The sequence below is a fragment of the Pezoporus occidentalis genome, unplaced genomic scaffold, assembly GCF_034315485.1.
Source record: "Pezoporus occidentalis ecotype Australia unplaced genomic scaffold, CSIRO_AGI_Poc_V1 ctg67, whole genome shotgun sequence".
Classification (NCBI taxonomy): domain Eukaryota; kingdom Metazoa; phylum Chordata; class Aves; order Psittaciformes; family Psittacidae; genus Pezoporus; species Pezoporus occidentalis.
The window spans coordinates 1,680,069-1,701,755 of NW_026916019.1; the positions used below are offsets into that span (position 1 = coordinate 1,680,069).

Consider the following 21,687-nt stretch of genomic DNA (forward strand, 5'->3'; position numbering starts at 1 on the left):
TCCCTCTAGCCTTAAAAAAAACAAAACCAAAAGAAACCCCCAGTTTTAGGAAGTGCAGTGCTCTGGATTGAGTCACTGCAAAACTGAGGTTTAATGTTGCGAATCCCTTCTTGCACTATTAAAATGCAACTGATGTAAGAGCTGCTGTGTTCTGTTTTGCTGGGCATGAAACGGTGGAAGGGGCCAGGCATGTTCCAAATCTGTATCACAGGGGTCAGTAAATCACCTACCTAAGCATTGAACCATCAGCTTGTTGTCACATCAGAGGGAGGGGCAGAAGTTGCCTGGAAGATTGAAGGCATCAGAAGTGGTGATTATTTGTTGGTTTAGTTTTAGGTTGCAAAGGTTTTTCTTTACTCTTTTCTGCTTGATGAGTTGGCACAATGGATGAAATCCTGTTGCTATTGAAGTTAGTAGGAAGTTTGCCACCAGCTTTACTGGACAATGGTGTTTTTAATATGGTTTGTGTGTTTACACAGCATGTGTGTATTTTATGATCCCTTGGTTTTCAGTTACCTGAAGAAAATTATACTTTACAGTGGGAAGTTTCACCTAATTACAGCAAATTTTGTACTGGTTTTCTCAAAACTTCGTTCTTTTTTCTACAGGAAAGGGCATTTTGACTGGCAGACTGACTTCTGCTTAGGAAAAAAATTAACAGTGTCTTTTGACTTTGAAGCTATACAGTAGTAAAACTGGTCATGTATTTCTTTGCTGCTTAACTGATGTGCTTTAGATATTTCACCAGCTATGGGTACATAATGATAAAATTGCATATGAAATGTTTTGAGGAAAGGACTTCTGTTTCAGAAAAAAAACCAAACAAGTGTAATGGAATTACATGGATGTTCTCCTGATTGCTATCTTGAAAGAGCCCTACTTAATTCTTCTAGTGGGTAAGAAAAAATGGGAAGAAATAATTACATTTAAAGTGTGTGCCAGTGTAATCTGCATGCTTAGACCTCCGTATGTGAATTCATATAGAATACTTCTGCTTTTTTTCTATAAAATAATAGTATAAAAAATTCTTATACTGATTCTTAGCCTAGGACACTAATGTCAGATGCATTTGTTTGTTTAAATGTATTGTATATGTATCTGCATATGTGGCTTTCATTTATTTTAATTTCTATTAAAAGGCTGTATGAAGGGTGAGTGGGAATAGAATATTGAGCAGTAGTGAGATAGTAGGCTGAGCTATTTCTCCATTTTCTGGCTATTTTTAACTGGTAAAACTTACTTAGATGAAAAGCAGTTCTCTTTACTGTGCATTCAGTTAAACCTTTATGAGCTATGTCCTAGCATTTCTTAATAAAATCCATGTTAAAGTGTTATTGTGTTCATCTGGCTTCCAGGACATGTCTTCTGTTGCATGCTGGCAAACCCAACTGAAAAGCAGTCTTCTCTTTATAGCTCTTGGTATCTTGCTGTAACCTGAATTAAGTGTTCTCGAGGGCAGGGGCTGATTTTTTTTCCTCTGTCTACTACCTAATGCAGTGGGGAGCTTGTGGGAAGTGAATGGATGCTTTTGAACATTAGAGCAGAGTAACACATGCTAACATGGTGCTATCTGAATGGATGTGGGGGTAGTTCACAGAGTGGTTTGCGTTGGAAGGGAAAGGACATCTTGTCCAAGCCCCCTGCAATGAACAGAGACATCTTCAACTAGATCGTGTTGCTCAGAACCATGTCTGAGCTGACCTTGAATGTTTCAAGGGATGGGGCATCTACCATATTTCTGGGCAACCTGTTCCGGTGTTTTGCCACCCTTGTTGTAAGAAATTCCTTCCCTGTATCTAGTCTGAATTTAGCGTTCTTTAGTTTAAAACCATTATCCTTTGTCCGTTGCTACAGGCCCTACTAAAAAGTCTATTCTCATCTTTCTTATAAGCCCCCTTTCATGAGGGAGACAGATGAGAAGATGAGAAACCTCTGGCATGAGGCTTACTGCAACTTTTTTCCATGCGGCCTTCTTTTCCCCAGCCATTACTTGAGCATTCACCACACATTGATCTTCACCTTTCTTGTTTTCACAGCTGCTACAGGTCCCCCCATCTGTCCATAGCCACTGCAGATGAACCATGGCAGTCCTGAAAAGTTAATACCCAATAAAGCATATTTCCAGGTGGCAAATAACTAACTATGCCATAACTTGTTCCCTTGTTCATCCTTTTATCCTCTCAGGACCCAGAAACCGTGCTGGGAGAGGGAAGCCTTTTTAGTGCTTGTTCATTCCTTACGTCAGCAGCATCTGGGTTGTTTCAGGAGCTCAGCAGATTGCTGCACTAGAGCTTAGGAAATGATTGTAAGATGTCTGTGTTGGTTTATTTCCTGTGTGTCATTTCCTGTGATATTTATACAGAATAGCTCTTTCTGTTACACAGATATAAATCACCTGTGCTATAATGCTGCCATAGAAAATGGAGCAGTATGTTATGTACACACGCATTAAGACTGTAGTGCCGTCTACTAATGCTATTAAAAATACTTAATATAGTGGTAGGTTTCTGGAAAATTGAGAGTGAATTCCTGTGGGAGTAACAAAATAACAAATTTATGGATATTTGTGTTCTCATTTTGTGTTAAGTCTAAATGTATTTCTGTCTTTTGAAACGCTTTTGGAACTAGTTGAATTTTTAGCTAATGTGCATATCCTCTAGCTTTAACAGGCTCAAATTTCTTTACTGTGGTCTTTGTTCCCCCCAGATTATTTTTCATTTCTTCTTAAAATAATGTGAATTTAGATCAAAGTATTAGCAAATAGCACAGGATTGGCTGTATACCCAGAACCTCAACATCAGTATTTATCCAGACTATATATAGCTGATTGATTAAAGTGGTTTCAGGTTTTGTGCAAGTCAAGGAGCTATTTATGTGTGTTGGAATAAAAGTCATAGTGTTGAACAAAGTTTTGATTATTCACAGAAGTTGGGAATGAAAAGATACTTGATTTCCAAAGCTTTTGTAGAATCAATAAAGGAAGATTTATGGTAAAATCCAGGAGATGAAGGGTAGTTTCCTAACCTCTTTGGACTTCATGGGATAAAACACAGAGAGTGAAATTGACTTTTGATAATTTTTTAAAATTAATGTATTGGAAGGCCAGAGGTGGTCACTGTGATCATCCAGTTTGATTTCCTGAATAATACAGGTTACGTGACTGATTTTTTTTTTTTTTTTTCTTTCCTTTCCTTTTAAAGGAACATTAGTTCACATATTTTTGTTTTAAATAAAAGATAATAGGCCTCAATCTGTGGTAGACTGCTTCATGGTTACTGAATTTTGTAATTCCCCCCAAACCTTGTTTTGACTCTGCTGCTGCTGGTCACTGATGGAGACTGGTTCTGATAAGTGGACTTGTGAGCCTGACCCACCACATCCTCTTCCAGATTCCAGCAGAATGCGATGCAATAAGCAATATATGGTGCTTTACCAGCTGCTGCTTTTCTGCGTGTGTTTTGACAAACAATGTACAACATGAAATCCTTTCTTGCTGCATCAAGTGTGCAGCCTGCAAGAAAAGATGCAACAATAGAGCTTGGGGTAGCTGAGCCCCGTCCATCCCTTGGCTACCATTCTGCTGAGAGAAGCCCTCTTGTCCATGTGTCCATCTTTCCCTGTCTTCCCCCTTCCACTCCCCTGCCCTCAAGTGGGGATAATTTTGCCTCTTCAACACAGCACTTCTCGATTTGAAAATGAAAAGCCCGGCTCATTATGATAATATGCCTTGTATATCGTTTGAACATGCTTTGCCAGGCAGTAGCAGGTGGTACCAGCAATAAACAGCCTGATTTTTTTAGGTAGTTATGATAGTGGAAAACTGTAGTAATTTCCCTATCAAGGTCTTGGCATCATTGAACACTGTGGGGATTTTACCTTCAATGAGATCTGGGTCAGCATTCATCCACTGTTTTTTTTCCTTTCTCCCCCTGCCCTTGGTAACTTGAGGAAGATTTTCCCTACTGGGACAGAGATGGCAATCTCTGATTGTGTTGCTGAGTATTGCTCCTGCAGCAAACACATTTATTGACAGTCCTGGTCAGAATCACGTCATTAGTTAAAATGTTTTAAAATTTTAAACCCCAGGTTTTATAACTGAAAGGATTTGGAGATCTGTGTAACTACAGAATCACTGTAGTTACAGTCTTCTGTCTAGACTGTGGAAAGAAAAGAGCAAGTGTTAGAGTGAAGTGGTAGCTTAGTTTTTGGCTAAAAAGTAACAAAATAATCTGTCATACAGAAAACTGACTTTGTCATGAAGATCAGTTTTCATTAGAGAAAAAAAAAAAGCAGAACTGTGCTGTCAGCTAGTGGATATTTCTTTCCAAACACTTATGCAAGGAGTGTATGGAAAATTTATACTGTGATTTTCCCCCAAATGCAGTCTAAATCTGAACAGGCTATTTTAAAGTGAATACAGTATTACAAAGTTTCAAAGACATTACTTGTAAGCTGTGCGTTATTTATTTGGAAATGATTGCTTTTGCCTATTTCTGTGAAAAATGGATCCAACCTGCTGACACTTGCAACAATCATTTTTTGTTTCTTGTTGGCACAGTCAGTTGCTAGCGGCTTTTAGCACCATTGTAAGGGATAATACGTCATTTCCCTGCCATGTTGCCTCTTTTACTCATTTGTCTGTATATGTACCCTTTCTAAAGTAGCTTGATCTTAGATGTCCTTATACTTAGAAAGCTTTCCCTGACATCTATACAAAGGTTTCACTGCTGAAAATCAAGCTATTCTATTTCTCATCTATTCTTGATGAGGCTGACCAACAGCTGATCCCAAATCAAGCGATAACAGACTTTTATATACTGGAAGAATATTATGTGTTCCATATTTTGTTCTTTTCTAATTAGGTTTGTCCTTGCTTTTTCATTTCTTCAAATTGCCTATGTCTTTCTTTTACATAACTGAACAAAGCAGTTCTCTAAAAGTTCCAACACTATTGATGAACTAATTATCATCTTTAATAATTAAAAAAAAATCAATATTTTATTTTTCTTTAAAATATCGCTGACTCATTTTGTGCCTGTGTCTTTGTCGTTGTAGTGTCATTCCTACTTCATGCATACCTGAAAATAAAAGAAAAAGTACTAAAAGAAAAAATAAAACCAACAACACAAAAATGATGATTTGAATGAGGAAAGGAAATGTAAATTAATTTCCATGTATTTAAGGAAATTGTTTGGGATACTGCCCTGGGTTTAGCAGTAGCAGTCAATTTTTCTCCTTCTTGGTAGCTGGTGCAGTGTTGTGTTTTGACCAGGACAGTATCCACCCTCTCCGACCCGGGCCGGTTCACCCCTCCTTAGTCGACCTGGTGTGCCTCAGCCCCAGAGTGAACGAGCTGTCTGGCTGGGTTTAAACCACGACAGCTACTCTCCAGGCTTGTCATTCTGTGACTAACTTATAGGGCGTGCTTTTCAGCCAAGTGTTATAACGTGGACTTCATTTTGGTTCCCAGTTGCACCAGTGTGAAAGACACGGGATGGAGCCGTTGGTTTTGATCAAGAACGTGTCACATGTTCAGAGAAGTTTATTGGTGTAATTCAGCAAATACACAGTTGGGATATTTCTAGCAGGAGAAAGGAAAATGGTAGATGGATATAATTACAAAATGTTATGATGCATTTATCTGTTTAATTGGGTGGTCGGGCTTGTGTTTCTGTGCTTGGCTTCTACAGGTCAAATATCCTTCCTTGCGCTTTTGAGAGGGCTCTTGGGCCTTGTGCTGATGTAGAGTTCCTGCATCAAAATGCATTCAGGCATTTTTGGTAAGATAGTAGAGCATTTGGAGACTGGCTGTGCAGTATCGGGTGTGTCAGGGAGCAGTGTGGTCTGGGCTGGGGTTGCTGTTGGCAGCCGTAATCGGTGCTGGGGTCTGCCTGGGTCACCAGATAGCAGCCAGGAGCTGTTAGAGCTGCTGCAGGAAAGGGGGTCCCTCCCAGGGTTTCCCTTTTGTGACCTGACACCCACTGGAGAGCCTATTGGAGAGGCTGAGCTGCTGGGAAGATATCCTGCCCTTGAATGTGGGTACGAAAACACATGAACAATTGTCTGGGCTGAGCCATTCTTAATGCCCTTACAAAAGGGCCTCATGGTGACCTTCTCCCAGGTTCAAGACTTTGAAGCAGTCGGGGAAAGGTCTGGTGCAAGGGGCGCAGGCAGCACCTTGCTCTGCTCTCCTGTATGCCACAGTTGTGTGATGGTTCAGTTCTGGAGGCCCTCTACTCTTCTTGGCTGGTGGTTAGGACACATTTGTGCTTGCCTTTTCTGTTTTCAGGGCAACAAAAACTCAGCAACTCGGATGTTATGGTGCATTTAGCCTGAGAGACAGCTACCTACCAATAACTTTATATTACAGGGGAAAGCTGATCTTGGTTTACTGTCTGATTTTAGAGCTTCAGAGCTGTCTCTGCATAATATATCACTCATATTCACTGCTTCATTTTGTTTCTTTAGTAAACTGTTACAGTGGAAGCAAAAATTATTCAAACATTACTCAAAGCTAGTTTTGATGCCATTGCACAGACGGACTAAATATAATAGAAGCTGATGCTCCTGCTAGTCAGGGGGGGCAGAGGAACTTGAAATCCAAGGATGTGAGTGGGAGAAAGCCCACATAAGCCCACAGGATGACAGCATGGCCATCTGGCTGTCTCGCAGGCATAGGCACAGACGTCCTTAGTTATTTTCCTATGAGAGATTTGTAGCAGGCAGCTGTAGTAGAACATGTTACCCGTATCCTAAAGGCCAGGTTGCAGCAGACAAGTGATGTGGTGAGATAAGAGCATGAGGAGAGCTAGGTAGTTGTAACAGTCAGGGTGGTGCAGCGGAGGAGCTCCCCTCTGCCAGGAGCTCAGCCTCACTTGCTACTGATGTTCCTAGGCAGCCAGCTTCAACCTAGTGTTCGCAGTAAAAAGCTGCTCTGGGTGAACCAAGGGGTCACAACCCAACCTGTCACATCACCTCATGTGGATAACTGGGTGCGTTTTGGGTGCTCATTCTCGGGCTGTGTTCAGAATGGGAGGTAGGGAATAGAGGAGTAGGTGGGGTGGTGGGAGCAGCCGTGTGTCAAAGAAGGGGGACTTCTGCAAGGGTGGGAGTGGGAATGGAGAATTGTTCAGCAGATGGAATTTGTGGTGCTGATGTGAAAGTAAGGGGAGATGGGAAGAGGAGGTGATGAAAAAATAGCTGGGAGAAGAATCTGGGAAGCACGGAAGAGAGAATCAATGCATGGTGTAGTTTGTGTTTTATAATTACTTGGTGAGCAAAAAGCCAATGAGATGAGAAGCAAATATTGCCAGTAATTTGGGCCGCTCGACGGCACCCCCTTGTTGCTCAGGTTGTAACATACCTGAATTGCTACATTGGACTACATCCATGAGGATTCTTCTACCTAGAAATTATTTGAGATTTTAATTAGGTTTTTCGTTAGAGAGGTAGCTTTCATCTAGTAATGTCTCTATGCACAGATGTTTATTATCTTCTTGGAAAAGGGAGCAGGAGAATTATTTCAGGGCAGACAGGATACCCTTATCTGGTGCTCTCCTTTTTCAGTTACTGCAAGATGTGCAACTTGTCACAAAAGAGGAAAGGCTCATTTCCAGGAAAAGTAGCAGTTGAAAGTGTTGATGAGTATGTTACTGGGGAAAAAAAAAACACAACACAAAACAACAAACCAAACTCAACAAAACTGAAACCACCTCATGGAGTAGGTTATATCTTGTATTTTCATAGCAAGAGAGGATGCATGCATATGTTCTTGCTGCAAGATTACTCAGAAGAGACCAGCTAATACAAGCACCTAGCTTTCTCTGGCACTTATTTTAAAGAGGATGAATTAGTCTCTGAAATGCCTGGGTCATTCCACTAACTGTAGCAGGAATTTGGATTACTGGTTAATTTACAGAGCTGTCTTGGATCAGAGGAGATTAATCCCACTCCCCTCTGCTCACTGCTGAAGAAGAGCCATGCAGCGGGTGTCCAGGCAGCACTTTGGCAAGGTTTGGCCTGTGTGGCAGAGCCATGTGCTGTACCCAAACAGGAGCAAATACTGGCTCTTGTGCACTGTTCCGTTGCTGCACAGATGGAGTCAAAATGGCATTTCAGGCTGACTTCTCCTTGGTTGTTTATGGCTTGTAGCGGTTTCAGGAAACGCTGCAGTATTAGTGTTGCTGGGATTCTTGGATGGTGCCGTTTCCGTCACTTGGGGAGCCATTGTTCTGATGTGTGAAGGGCTGCAGAGCATTTGTTTGAGACGGGGGTGGTACGCAAGCACACAAAAGTTTTGGGTTTTGTTTTGAAGCTGCTTTAATTTTTGTATGACATAAAAATGGCATAAAAAAGGCAAAAGCTTTTGTGGTCTGTCACTCTGTACTTCTTACAGGGCTTAACTAGTACAGTATTATCAAAGCCTTTAGTTAACACAGTTTTTGTATTTTTTTATTTTTTTTTTTTTAATTTATGTAAGAAATGTTTGGAAATTTCCAAGATGTTTCCCAACGAGTTGTTTTTACAGACCACAGCAGCTTGTTCACATATTGGTAGCAAATGTAAACCTGCAAAAAGTGGTGAGAACTCAGAGATAAGAAGCTGATCCAGGAGGTTCATACGTTTGCAGCAGATTCAGAAGAGGAAACCTATCCCTTTTCCAGATGCAGAAAACTCATCCAGGATTACTACACTCTGCCTTCTTGCAAAGTTATCCTTGGTAGTAGTATCAGCATTCATAGTGAGAGCAAAAACCTTCCACCAGCATTCCTGTGAAGCTGTGATGCACGCTTCTGTTGAGGTGCGTCTTGATAGGCTGCATGAACAATGGTAGAGATATTTATGATGAATTAGAATATGAATGTGAAGACAGTGTGAATTACAGTATGAACTGTCTTTTATTTGCAGACTGTTTTGTCTACTGAGCTAATGCTGCTCATAGAGATGGGGTTACCTGCAGTATTTACAAAGAAATGGTCTTGTCCAGTTATGTTGTTGGCCTTGTTAGACCTGCTTGTTAATCACAGTCTTAACAGCTCCTCCCAGATAGATTAAGTAATATTCTTTTCAATTTGCCATTGGAGAAGCTAAATGTGAGGTGCAAATCACTGGTATTTGAAGCCCAGGAGCTCCTTCCTGGTGGTCTTCTGAGCAAGTCTTTGTTTTGTGTGTGTGTTTTTTAACTGTGGTTTCTCAAATCATGGTTCATTAAAGTGAAATTAATCTAAATCCAGAATTTAGGTAGTTGTTGACACTGTAGTACCTGATGTTTTCTCACTCCCTTGTACAGAAGTAGTTGTGTTGGAAGGCAGTCTCCATTGCCTGTTGCAGCTGTGTACTTGGACGTGCAGGAACTGGTTGTTTCTTCTGAATTATTTTGAAAACCTTGAGAGGGACACCACGAGTCTGAATAGATGCTCTTGCTTTATAATTTTCTTCTGTGAAATACTGATACAAGCAATCTGTTTAACTGCTGTAGGACCGTATCTGCCTCTCTTTCCTTACTTCATAAGATCCAGGATTATTAAATGATGTGGTTGTGGTGCTCCAAGGCACAATATTTGATTGGTATATAGTAAGTCTCCAGCTCTTGTGTTTCATATGGACTAGTTTATTTCTAGGGCAGCTCCCAGGACAGTTTTGTGCAGCTTTGAGGGAAGCCAGGGTGGGCTGCTGGGTCACCTGCAAGGTGACAAAGTGCTGGGGGTTTAGTGGGATGCAGAGGAGCAGTCCTGGTGACAGCTGCTTTCCTTTCTGAAAGCCAGCTCTTGGGTTTGGATGTTTGTATAAAAATGGACGTGGTCGTACCTGGTGTTCAGCTGGTGGCCGTGCTCTGCTCTGCCAGTGGCTTGCTTGTGCAGGTGCCTGTGCCCAGTGTTGGACTGGGCTGGCGCTGCTGTGCTTTTGCTACTGTGAGGCTGCTCAGAGTTAAAGTGTGGAGCAGAGAGGAGATGGGGAAAAATATGAGACATATTTTTTTAGAGACATCTACATTTTGATGAAACTTGGAATTGAACATTTGTATGCACTTAATTAAGCTGGGGAGTGTACAGTTTTATTCTTACTGGCAATGATGCTGTCACGAACTCACAAGTAGCCAGAAGTGAACATGTAACAGCCAGAGTGTGACTGTGTGGTGCATGAGGGTGTGGGCAGCAGGCAAGATCTTTGTGAATTGCAGGGCTCAGTGCCACCAAGGTCTCAAGGTGCAGCTGACCATCTACTTATGCTCTGCTGAGTCCAAGGGCCAGACTGTCATATGCCGCTCTCTTCTTTTACTCCATCTGCTCTGGCTACTCCTCAGTCCTTCCTCTCTTTCTCAGGTATGCTGGCAGAGGTTCTTGTTTTGGTGAGTGCTTTTGTTTGCAGGCAAGGAGCAAGGTACTGTTGCCCTGTCTGCCTACCTACAAAAAAGCTTTAGGCAGCGTGTTCTTCTACTCCCACTTATGGCGCAGAGCTCTGAGTCAAGTTGAACTATCTGTCCTTAATACACTTTGATTAGAAAATGCCAGTGCCTTCACTGCTCAGCAGGAAGCTAGGCTAGGTGGGCTGCATCCCACACCGGCTATGGAAAATTGCAATTTCCACCCCCCTAACACTGAACAACCGTTTTCTTTCATGTATAAATCACAAATATATCTCCTGTTCCACACCATACAAAACAATGCTGTTTTGTTTTAATGTTTTATTCTCCCTTGGTCAAATGTTTGTGTTTAAGGCTTGATTAATTAAAGCACTTGGAAAAATTAACTGCCTTTTTCAATAGCAAACCAAAACATGAGGTGGTTTCAGTGGAACCAGTGTTTGTCTTCCTCACAAATGAAGGCTCAGATAATACTCTGCACACTGTAATTGTTTTCATTTAAGGCATTTGATGCACCCAAAAGCACTAATATGCAGCAGGCATCATCAAAAGCTAGCCTGACAAGCATCCTGAAACACTGCTTTCAGCAATGTTTGCTTGTTCTTAGTGACTTTTTAGTGGATCAGTTGAATAATCTCAGCAGCAAGTTTCTAGTAGATTGCTGATCACCGTTAGACACCCGTTGTATGTACTTAAGAACCTTCTTTCTTCTGCTTCTCACCTGGCAGCTGGAAACGTGTTTTGCCTCTGGTTAACTCTGCAATCTGACTGTTTGACATCTGACACTGGCAATGTTACCTCCATTACCATCACCATTCATTAAATTTCAATAGTGCTAGTTGTTCTCTTATAGCATTTTGTGATAATGTTACCCATCAACCCAAACTATCTTAGATGCTTCCCTCTTGAGGGCATCAAAGGAAGGGGAACCAAATCTCCGTTAAGGCAGGGAGCATGAGACATGAGCCGGTTTTGTCCTTGCAAAGACTTCACAAAGAAGCTGTGTAGCCTTGTGCTTGCATACTCCCCCTCAGACTGCTTGGGCTTTCCTCAGTCCACCAGGACAGCCCCCAGGCTCCTGAGTGATCAGATGATGCTGTGTTACCTCTGGGGGAAATTGGTCATGTGCTTCATTTTAAATAAGAAAACAGATTGTAAAATGGGGCAAATCAGTCTGGAAACTGCCCTAGCTATAGATGTGATTGTAGGTCTCTGTTACCTGCAAAATGTCCTTTTCTCTCCCTTTTTTCTTGTGAAAGTGATAGACTGCATTTTTGTCCCACCAATTTATTTCAGTCTGTGGAACCACTGAGATCTCTAGCTTTTTTTCCCAGTTCAGAATCCAACAGAACAGAGGTTTTGATGTCACTGGTCATGACAGTACTGAACAAGCTGTGCATTTACCTGACAGACATCTGCAGGGGTTTCTGGGCTTGGTCCCTCTTGCAGGCTAGGTAGCTGTGTTATCATGGGTTATATATAAATATCCCCAGGACAGAGGCTTGATTAGGGGTCCGGCAGAGACCTGCTGCCTTGGCCTCCTGCCAGCACTGAGGCAGTGGCCAACAGCACTGGTGGCTCCCGAGTGAATCGTCTGTGCCCTCAGCTGCTGGGGTCACGGGGTTTTGCTCCTGGGATGAACCCTGAGAAAGGGCAGATCACCTGGGGCTGGTCAGTCAGACCCTTCAGAACTTGGGGGATAGTCATTAACCTAGTTAATGAACACTCTGTTTTACTGGCAGAACAATGCACGAGACCTTTAAGAATCTTCTTTATGTGCCATCCCAATTATACTCCAAGTCAGCACCACCTTTTTGGGTTTTATTTTCTTGCCTTTCATCTTCAGATTATTCCTGCAAACAGAGAGGAAATAATTCTGACAATCATTTATCAAAGGTAGGTAATAAAACAATGGAAGGATGTAGGCTGAGGCATAAATGGGGTACTGTGACAGATGTAGATGATTATTAACCAGCTGATGTTTCCGCAAGGGCTTCAAATCATAAACACAGCATGGAGTGAATCTGGGTATATTAATAGCAAAGGTTTTATGGAAAAATCTAGGTGTGAGCTTTTTCTTTAACATCCCATTTCCTGCTTTAATTGATAGAGTGTGAAGCTTTCATACAAATAATTTGGAAATGATTATTTTGCTTTTCTGACACTAAGTACGTGGTACAGGCCAGGAACAACATGCTGCAGAAGGGTTTCTTGAAAAGGACTCCCACAGTGATGCTTTTTTAGAGATGTGACTAGTGACAAATGCTAAACTTGGTGATATAATACAGCCAAGTGGCTGTGGTAGGAGTATCTATTTGTGTCTATGCAACCTATGTTTTCATGTGACTTTGCAAGAAAGGGGAAGGTATTATCACAGAGAGATTATTATGTTGCAGAACTTGTGGGGTACACTTCCAATTTTCCTCTAGCTTTCTATCAAATGTCCTCCTATTTAGTTTTAGTCCTGTATTGTCCTGTGCTATGTTTTGGGAAATGAAATGCTAGGTTTGTACTGTAATCACTGGGTTAGAGTTGAAATACTTTAAATGTGCACCTTTCTTTCCGAGTCTCTGCTATAGCTTTAGCCCATCACTTTTGTTTTCTGAATTTCTGAGGGGGATAGGAAATGAAAAGGTTAAACAGAAATTACCTAAATAAAGCAATGAAAGCTCTTTCTAATGCATTATATCACAGCTCTGCAAATATCGAGTCCTAATACCATTTGCAAACATAAACAGCTTGTTTGCCTTATAGCGGCTGGTATTTCTGATGTGTAGAGTGGCTGCTTGCAGCGCATATAAAATGGAGTAGAAAGTGTTGAGGAAGGAAAATATTATACTGCTATTAAAAAGACTATATATGAGTGCTAATGCATTTGTTGTTTTAATAATTTGTATTTTGCCAGTATTGGCCAATGTGGTTCAGACATTTTGTGACAGGAACGGCCCTATCTTAAAATGTAAAAGTAAGGGACAATAGCATAAGTTAATCAAAAGTTATGGACAGGAACCAGTTTCTCCACTGGTCACACCCAGCACTCCAGAAATGTGATATAAAGTATAAAGCCAATGGGGACCAGAAGCCCTGAACTTGCAGTGGTTCTTCTTGCTGCAGCATGTGCTTTCTGCAGGAATGCTGAAGGGTCCACAGCAAAGCATAGCACTTAGGGCACATGGCCTCTTTTTCTTTCGTTTTTTTTTTTTTTTTTTAAATGTTTTAACTTTTTCCACCTCAAAGCTGTTGCTCTGCTAAAGAAATCTGCTTAAATTAAGCAGTCTGTGCCAAGTGAAATCATTCAATTATTGGTGGTTTTTGGTCTTGCCTTTGAATAAACAGAGCCTTCCTGACGGCAGGGCAGTTCCTCAGGAATTCCTTTATGGTGAATTAGGCAGGGCAGTGATGAATAACTGGGGGCAAAGGACACTGAGCAGCAGACCAAATTGATTACCTAAGTCTTTAGATAACTTCTTGGGGGTGATTTTGGATGGGCCTGGTATCCTCTAAGGCATAGGTGGAGCCTAATCTCACCCTAGGGGCCTGATCTTGTTAGTGTTTTCTAATGTGTTATCTATAACTTTAGAGGGCTAGAGCTGTGTAATGAATGTACGGCTTGCAAGAAAGACCAGGACCTGGCATCTTTGCCCAGTCATGCTCATGAACCCCTGGTACATGTGGGATGGTGGTGGCAGGATGTTGCTGTGGTGCACTAGGTAGTCCTGTGGCCATCTGCTTCTTCACCCTCTGCTTCCTAGCTGCCTGTTTACCACAGTGGCCTTCCCCCTTGGCACATTGCAGATGCAGGCTTTGCCACTTGGACATTCCCCATTGAGGAGCTGCAGAATCCAGCATGCCCGCACCCCAGCGCAGAGTGTGCACCTACCAGGGGAGCACAGCAACACGATTTCACCATCCTGCCAAGCTTTTAGAGGTTGGAGCATCTGTTAGGAAGCCTAGAAAGCCCTTTACCAGTATTTTGTGTCTTACAGCAAACATATGATCTGCCATATCTTGTTACAGGACAGAACTGGATTCCTGTAAGAGTTGTGGCATGGACTGTTTTTAAGTGCACTTGGCTTCACAGCAGCCTAATGTCTTAACAGACTTGTCATTCCCAGCAGTCATTTCTTTTTTAACTGATTCTGGACACTGAGACTATCACTGTAACAGCAGAGCAGTTACAGTGATAAGAGCGTGTAGTCTGTAGGAGTGTGGAGCATGATTCCCCCCTTTATATCCTGTACAAAACTAACCCGCTGTCTGATCGCTATCTTGAAAGACTGAGGTAGAATCAAACGTATTTTTTTCGTCCACTGTCCTTTCATCTCTTCTGAATGATCTTCTCAAGCTCCATTAAAAATATGACCTATTCTTATCCATCTGGTTAGGTTTGAAGGGGCCCTGGATTTAATCTTGAATGCTGCTCCCTGATGAACGTGCTGGGGACATGACTAAAGATGAGTGAGGAAATGGGATGTGGGACTCGGGATGGGAGCAGGAGGGAGTGATGAGTTTAGTTGTTTGTGTTTGCACTGCCAATTCACTGTACTGATAAGAAGCTACTTCAGCAGTGTCTGGTATTTTCAGAGTTAGGTTGGTGACGAAATATGCTGCTTGTCATGGAAACTATATAGACTTATGGTGAAATAAACTTTGAAATGGATTTAGGAGCATCCCCACTGTTGCTTTTCAAAGAGCATGGACTTGGATGGGTAAATCTTGATTCCTGTTACTACAGCAGAGCAGCACTAGAAGGGGCAGCAGTCAGACTGGTGACATTTCCAGGCAGTGCTGTAGCAGCCCCTCAGCACCTGTCCTGGGTTTCTTGCCTTTTCTTTGAAAGAATTAAATTCAAAATGGTGCCAAGCTTTGAGGGTAAAACTTGAGCTCACAGGATTTAATCAAATCTGCTGGTGCCTGTGTAGCACAGTTCAGTGCCTGCTGGGGAATCATTTTGATCTGTGATATTTCCTTTTTTAAATGTTTTATTTTAAATGGAGTGTTCCAGGAGGAAATAGGGGGAGCAGCAGATGGATAATACATGGGGCAGCAGTTAAAGTTAACTCTTCCTAAGCTCACTGGTGGCACACTGGCATGCACTGTTTAGATTTACTTCCAGTTTCCAGCCTCTTGCAAGCAATTGCTATATCCAATGGCCAGTCTCAAGGTACCAGCAAATTCCTGAAAGAGTAGCTTTTTCATTGGAGGAAAGAGGAAGGGGAAACACTGCAAAAGCTATATTTCATTATCTTGGATATACAGAACGGAAGCGAGTTCTGACACTGGCCTCTTCCTGCTTCAGGGATTAAGTTCTCATGCTCTGTAAAAATATTTCCTGGGGCCATATGATTCCCACCAGTAAGAATTTAACTAGCTGTATCTTCACCTGAACCAAACAAGGAACTACCCTTCTCTAGATGGCACATATATATCTTGGGATCTGTGCTTCTTGTTCATTTAAATTGAGCAGAAATGGTAGATGATGTGTGGAGAAGCAGGAAAATGGGAAGGGCTGGGTAGGAAACAGTTCATAGATTGTCCAGGTCCCATCTTTTTTTCTTGTTGTGACCTTATGCAGAAAGTCGTTCTCACATAGATTCTCACATAGATTCTCACATAGGTTGTGTGGTGCAGAGGTCACACATGGAAGAGTTTGTCACATGCTAAATTTTGTGTTCAGTTTCTTTGCTTCTTAGTATTGTTTGGTGGAGAAGTTGTGGAAGGAGCATGGGAAGCTTGGCTGGGCTCTGGCCAAGGAATTGCAGCTGGTCTCCTAATTACAGAAAGAGAGAATGATATACAGGCCTGTGGGGATCTGTCAGACACATATTTATTGGGCAGGATGGAGAAGGACTTAAAGCTATCGCCCGCTCTTAGTCACCCCCTCCCTATACAGTGCATGTGCACCGAGTTTCATGACACTTCTCAGCCATGCAAAATTCATCATCTGGAGTACCTTTGTCATCTCCCTTCTCCCTGGTTCCTGCCCAGTCTGCAGGTCCCCCAGGTTCCAACTAATGGCTGCATAATGGAAGAAATAACATGAAACATACATCCTTATCAAAACAAGGGATTCTGCAGTTTAGGACTGCTAAGTGATAACCCGACCACCTTTGCTGTATGCTATGCCTCCTCAGACATCAGTGAGGAAGAGCACATCAAGATTGCCACGAAAACAAGAGAAGAACCCACGTGTGCTGGCTGCTGCAGCACCAACTAGTTGGAATAGTTAAAAAGAATTTTAAAAAGCTTTGTCAAAAGTGGCATGTGTTGATATATACTGATTTCTGCAAAGCTTGGGTCCCCGATTTTTGGGACATTGACTGGGGACAATGGGGAAGAGGGGTCAGATCATGTTTGGAGTCTCTGTGCTCTTCTCTTAAAAGACTTGCATGTAACTTGCCTTGTGCTTTTTCGTTATGGGAGGGGAAGAAAAATGGGTTGGACATGATGACCTTACAAGGAAAGTGGACAAAACCCTGCTTGTCATTTATTTATGCAGTTCCAGGCTTTAGCTAGTGTTCCTTGGACTCCTTGATGCCTTTGCCCTACCTGCACAGCCCAACACTCTCATGGAGAATATAGGCAGAAAGGTGCACAGCAAGGGTACAGTTCTGTACTGTTTGTCTAATACTCTTGCACCTTCAAGGACACAGTTTGTCCAAGCTAATCTGAAGAAAATTCTTAACTGAGTGTGAAATGCTAGCTCTGCGGTAAGCTACCTCATGCTAATTTTGGTTCAGCTGGGAGTTCACCTTTAGGAATGCGGAAGAAAATTCGTCAAAATAATGCTTTTTACAAGGAGTAAGCATCAGTTAAGCCTTCGGCTGTATTTCAAGGTACAGGACCTCAGTAGGATAAAGATATGTTAAACGTGAAACTTATGCTTAAAATGCTTTTCTGAAGTTTTTCACAAATGAAAACCTGAGTGTTCCAGTTAAGTACTCTGGCTGCAGTATTCTAGAGTGTATGCACCACCCTAACATATGTTTTTCAAAGCCGGGGGAACTATTGCATATTATGTCGTTCTTCATTTCATGACACTTGATGCAAACCAGGACAGGAAGCTGGCTGGGATTCTTTTCTCTGTGTGTATGTATTTGTGTGTGTGTGTGTGTGTGTGTGTGTGTGTATTTTCCTCGCTCTCTCAAAGGGAAAAAAGCATTAAAGCTAAAAAGAAAGAAAAACCTTTGAAATCTAAGTGGAGAAATGCTTCCTTTTTGAGAAAAACTGCACTTTTTTTTTTTTTTTGGTCTTACTTGCAATGTAATTCTTAGAGACAAAAACATAAAAAAATAATAGCAGTGTTAAAAATTGTTTTATGGCTACTGTTTCCTTTCTGACCTTGCTGCTCGACTGTGATTATAGGAGAAGCTGATCAGGAGATCTCAAGAGTTGCAGCTTCCTGGGATTGTCTCAGAGGAATGAAGAGCAAAAGAATAACTTTCCGTCATGGAGTATGTGCCAGTATATTTTCAAGTGTCCTTAAAAGACTTTTCTTTGGGCATAATAAAGTGGATTCAAGGACCCAAGAGGCCAGACCAACAAACAGATATCAGTCCTTAAGCTGTTTTTTTGTTTTTTTTTTTAAAGGAAAGTCAGCAGTTGATCTCAGTAACATTTCCTGTGTAAAATAGTGGCCTGCTTTTTGGTACTGGTTTGCTGTTTGGGTTGTTTACATTAGGAAGCAGAATGACCTAAAGAATGAAGCATTTCTTTGAGGAAGCGTTGTTCCTTTATGGTGACTATATAAAGCTCCCTCTTCAGCAGGCAGCTGGAATCCAGCAGTAGGATTGATCTTCTCCTTTTCTTTAACATCCAAGTCCTCTTTTCAACTATCACTTTATTGAGACAGCACTGTCTTGATTTATCTCAGGGCCAGGATAAAAGTGTTTCCCTCGATGACCTTGAATTTCTTCAGCTTCCTCCATCTGCTGGTTTGATGTTTTGGGCTAGATGTGCTCATCTTCCCAGCAAATGCAGAACCTGGCTGCTGCCTGGCCTTGCTTACAGTCTCTATTTGCTGCCCTTGTGGCTCAAATGCTTTGCTCCAAATGGATAAAGTTTCTTGGACAGTGGTGGGATCACTGTCATGTAAATCTGGTATACATGCTTCACTGTAAGTGAAATTGGTGCCTAGGGTATTGTTGCTGAAGTATCTCATCTGCAGTTGAGTAATTAGCTGCATAACAAAAATGTTTGTTTACATCTAGAAAGTGACTCATGCCCAGTTAAATTGCAAGTAGCAGTGCCACGAATTCATCACTTCCCTGGCTGTATGAATGGGCATAAAGAGGCTGTACCCTGCCTGTGGGGGATTGTATGTGACCTTTCCTTCTCTTTTCAAAACTGTGTTTGTTCTGTTCTGGAAAAATGACAAGAAGAAGCGTTAGTTGTCTTTTCAGGTGGCATAAGATGCCTCAAAGCTAAGCGCTATTGCGTCTAGCTGCCATCTGAGGGGAAGAGTCTTGGAAAAGGAGGGTTTTGGGGTTGCCTCCTCATGTGGTTTCCATGCAAAGAGGCCCCCAACTGAGCACAGCTATTGTATGTGCATGAAGCAGTAAATGGCATTTCGTCTGATTCTTATTATGCAATCATATTACCTTCATGTGTGGCCTGGGGAGGGAAGTGGGAAGGGAGGGCAGAGTGAACCAACCCACTTACCTCCCTGGTGGTAAACCAGAGCTTTAAACGTGAACTGATTTGTGGTAGGAGAAAACCAGACCAGTGTCTGGCATCCCTGACTGTAGGCTTTTGCTGTGTTCATATCCTGTATGTATGGAAACTGCCCTTCATCAGCATGGGAGGGTTTGGAGCGACTTGTGCTGCTATGCTAAGGGTCACCTATGTATGGTAGTAGTGAGTGTGTTAAATTTATTTTGTACTGGGTACTAGTTGTCTTCATAGAGCTGGGTTGCTTCTCCTTGGTTAATTAACATGACAAGCTTAGTTTTGCAGCTGAGAAGCTGTCATCATGCTTGCGCCGAATTATGCTGAACCACATTATGCTGAATCATTCTTGTTTAAACATTTGTATGATTGTACCTAATTTTAGCAAATTCTTAATTTGGCACATTCATATGTACGTTTACACATGATGCTTTCATGGCTTGTTAATCTCTAGTTGTGGCAAGTTCTGTATTTTTGAAATCTGAGTTGTCTTTAAAATGGATAAACAATGTATTTCTTTTAGTTTATTGAGCAGAACATCTTAACTGGAGTGGCTAAAAGATGAGACTAGAGAAAGTTTATCAAAATATGCAGTTATTTAACTGAACTAATAAAAGTTAGTTCAAAGGACCCATGGAAATGTGGCTCTGGTGTCCTCCTCCTCAGCCCTTTCCATGCCACCCACGCAGGCTACTGCTAGTGGAGGGAGAAGCTAGAAATCAGCAGACCCCTAGTGTTTCTGTACCCCTTTTGATTGGCATGGAGATGTCCTGGCCTCCAGTTCCTTATGAGAAGAGCAAATGATGCGAAGTATGGAAGCAACTAAATGGTACCTGGAAGCAGTGTGATGTTGGCCAAGGAGGAATTTATTGCGGAAGGAAGAAGTAGGACTGCAATGAGTATTTGAGGACAGCGTTGGGGAAAAAGATTAAAATTTGCCAGGAAGAAGATGTTTTTTAAGCTAAGTTAAAAGGAGGCACACTAAGATATGTGGTCTGAACGCTGATCTTTGGGGTTTTGTTGTTTCTTTTTTGTATGTTTTTTAAATCTAATCTTGGCAAGATCAATTGTCTTAAGTGCTTTAGACTCCTTCTGCCACTCTGCAGATGTTCTATGAAAACTCTATGAACACTGAGCAGTCTGTGAACTTAGTCCAGGTCTTGACAACAGTTTAACGGGCTGATTAATGACCTGTGTTACTGTAGGTGCAGGTTTCCTCTTCTGTCAGCTAGTGGCTTTTTGAAAAAAAAACAACCAACAAATCAAACAATAAACAGCTCACCCCAAACCCTAGGGCCGTGCACAGCTTCAGGTGAGAAATCAAAATGGAGAACTTCTCTCCCAAAAGATGAAGAATGAAGAATATGTATGTCATATACTCTGTAGAGTAATGACTTGTGGCTCGTAAGAGCTTGAGTGCATAAAACAGAGAAAAGCAGAGTAGATGCCACCCATTGAACCAGCAGAGAAAGGAGAGCTGAGCTAGCTAGTTGAACTCTTGGTTAGGCAAACAGGATTCATTGTGGTGGATTAAAATGATCAGATCTGAATTTTAACTTTAAGTAGGAGCACAGGCTGTGCGTCTTTGGGGAACCCCATCTGTTTTCAGGCCTTTTTAGTGGGAAAATGAGACAATGATGACACTTTTGTCATCTGTTGTGGGCTCTTTTCAGGCGAGGGGGGAGTTACCACAGTTTCAATTTGTTCAGTTCATGAAGTTCCTGCTGGATTAATATTCTGTAAGTGAAATGCTCTGTCCCTGGTGGTGTTCAAGGCCAGCCTTGGGTGACATGATTTAGTGTGAGGTGTCTCTGCCCATGGCAGGGGGGGGTGGAACTAGATGATCTTAAGGTCCTTTCTGACCCCAATTGTTCTATGATTCTATGAAATGTTTTGGTTTTGGTTTCCCATTTGTCAGCTTTACACTGTGTTTTCTTAAAGGTCAAAGACAGCTTGAAAACTCAGTGCTCCAGCATCATTTCCCATAGCCTTCCCTGTCTTCAGAAAAATCTGTTGTGACCATTTTTTTTCAGAAGGAATTATTTTTTTTTTTTCCCTGCTGTTCCCAAGTTGACTTATGTAAGTCACTTAAACCTTCTCAGTTTCCCTGTTTTCCAGGGTCCTTGCAGGTTCAGCCTTCAGCTGATGATACAGAGGAAGAAGAAAAACAGATGAAACTATAGTAAATAAACAAAACACAGTGAATCAGCCTGTTTGTCATTTTCTCTTTGCTTCAGAATAATTGCAGTGATTTCATTAGAGTTATTCCTGATGTAAAGATGATGGTCAGGCCTTGTTAGTAGCAGTCTTTGTCATGCAGGTGGACTTGTAGGTGGATTTATAGGTATTACTGACTGAATTGATTTAAAATCAATTGATTTAAAATCAAAAACCACAGAAGTACCCTTTTTATTATTATTTTAAAGAAAAAACTAATATCCACTAAAAGAAAAATCTTACACATGGCCTCTTATTTAGAGTCATTCAGACAATGAAACCATGAGGTTTTGCATTTGATTTTGATGAGAAGGGGTTCATATTTTTTTTTTGTGTGTGTGTGTGTGTTCTACCCCTGACTTCTGCTATCAACCTGGAGCCTATGGGATAGTTATTGTTTCATCTGTCACCTCATTTGGATCCTGAATGGCTACATCCCC

At 41.7% G+C, this 21,687-nt stretch overlaps 1 protein-coding gene across 6 annotated transcripts in view; it reads left to right on the forward strand.

Annotated features, from left to right (window-relative positions):
* The window catches only part of TIAM2 (TIAM Rac1 associated GEF 2), a 165,477-nt gene that overhangs the window by 38,521 nt on the left and 105,269 nt on the right, over positions 1-21,687 (forward strand). The window contains exon 3 of one of the 6 annotated variants that reach the window (XM_062640865.1): positions 17,729-17,817. The exons of the other annotated variants lie outside the window; for them this stretch is intronic. The gene's annotated coding sequence lies outside the window, so the exon portion shown is untranslated. The remainder of the gene's footprint in view (positions 1-17,728; positions 17,818-21,687) is intronic. 6 annotated transcript variants of the gene reach the window in all.